Here is a 1,716-nt window from a genome sequence, read left to right on the forward strand (position 1 = left end):
TTTATTTATTTATTTATTTATTTTGTTGTTGTTGTTGTTTGTTTTTTTGTGTGTGTGTGTGTGTTTGTGGGTCAATTAATTTGTTTATTATTATTATTATTATTTTTCTTTTTCTTTTAGCTCCCACCGATAAGTGAGAACATGTGGTATTTCTTTTTCTCTGCCTGACTCGTTTCACTCAATATTATTCTCTCAAGGTCCATCCATGTTGTTGCAAATGGCAGTATTTCATTCGTTTTTATAGCTGAGTAGTATTCCATTGTGTAGATATACCACATTTTCCGTATCCACTCATCCGATGATGGACATTTGGGCTGGTTCCAACTTTTGGCTGTTGTAAAGAGTGCTGCGATGAACATTAGGGTACAGGTATACCTTCGACTTGATGCTTTCCATTGCTCTGGGTATATTCCCAGCAATGGGATCACTGGGTCATACGGCAGATCTAACTGCAATTGTTTGAGGAACCTCCATACCATTTTCTATAGAGGCTGCACCATTTTGCAGTCCCACCATGTATGAGAGTTCCTTTTTCTCCGCAACCTCGCCAGAATTTATCGTTCAGAGTCTTTTGGATTTTAGCCATCCTAACTGGGGTGAGATGGTATCTCAGTGTAGTTTTGATTTGCATTTCCTGGATGCTGAGTGATGTTGAGCATTTTTTCATATGACTGTTGGCCATTTTTGATTTTAGTATATGGTGAGAGGTATGGGTCTAGTTTCAATCTCCTGCATATGGATATCCAGTTATCCCAGCACCCTTTGCTGAAGAGGGAGTCCCGACCCCAGTGAATAGACTTGATGCCTTTGCTGAAGATCAAATGGCAGTGAGTGCGTGGGTTGATTTCTGGGTATTCTATTCTATTCCATTGATCAGTGTCTCTGTTTTTATACCAGTACCATGCTGTTTTGGTTATTGTGGCTTTGTAGTATAGTTTAAAGTCAGGTAGAGTAATACCTTCAGCTTTATTTTTTTTTGCTCAGCGTTGCTTTGGCTATTCTTGGTCTTTTGTTATTCCAGATAAATGACTGTATAGTTCTTTCCATTTCTGAGAGAAATGTCATTGGAATTTTGATGGGGATTGCATTGAATTTGTATATTACTTTGGGTAGTATAGTCATTTTCACTATATTGATTCTTCCAATCCAGGAGCATGGGATGTCTTTCCATCTTTTTGTATCCTCTCTAATTTCTCTCAGGAGTGGTTTATAGTTCTCGTTATAGAGATTTTTCACATCCTTAGTTAGTTCAATTCCTAGGTATTTTATTTTTTTGGTGGCTATTGTGAATGGGCAGGCTTTCTTGATTTCTCTTTCTGCTTGTTCACTATTGGTGAATAGAAATGCTACTGATTTTTGTGTGTTGATTTTGTATCCTGCTACTGCACTGAACTCATTTATCACCTGCAAGAGTTTTTTTGTAGATGATTTGGGGTGTTCGATATATAGGATCATGTCATCTGCAAACAGGGACAGTTTGACTTCATCGTTTCCAATCTGGATGCCCTTTATTGCCTTCTCTTCTCTGATTGCTATGGCTAGTACTTCCAACACTATGTTGAATAGGAGTGATGAGAGTGGGCATCCTTGTCTGGTTCCTGTTTTTAACAGAAAAGCTTTCAGCTTTTCCCCATTCAGGATGATATTGGCAGTGCGTTTATCATATATGGCTTTAATTAAGTTGAGATACTTTCCATCTATACCTAACTTATAGAG

The sequence above is a fragment of the Galeopterus variegatus genome, unplaced genomic scaffold (genome assembly GCF_000696425.1).
Source record: "Galeopterus variegatus unplaced genomic scaffold, G_variegatus-3.0.2 Scaffold1545, whole genome shotgun sequence".
NCBI classification, from domain to species: domain Eukaryota; kingdom Metazoa; phylum Chordata; class Mammalia; order Dermoptera; family Cynocephalidae; genus Galeopterus; species Galeopterus variegatus.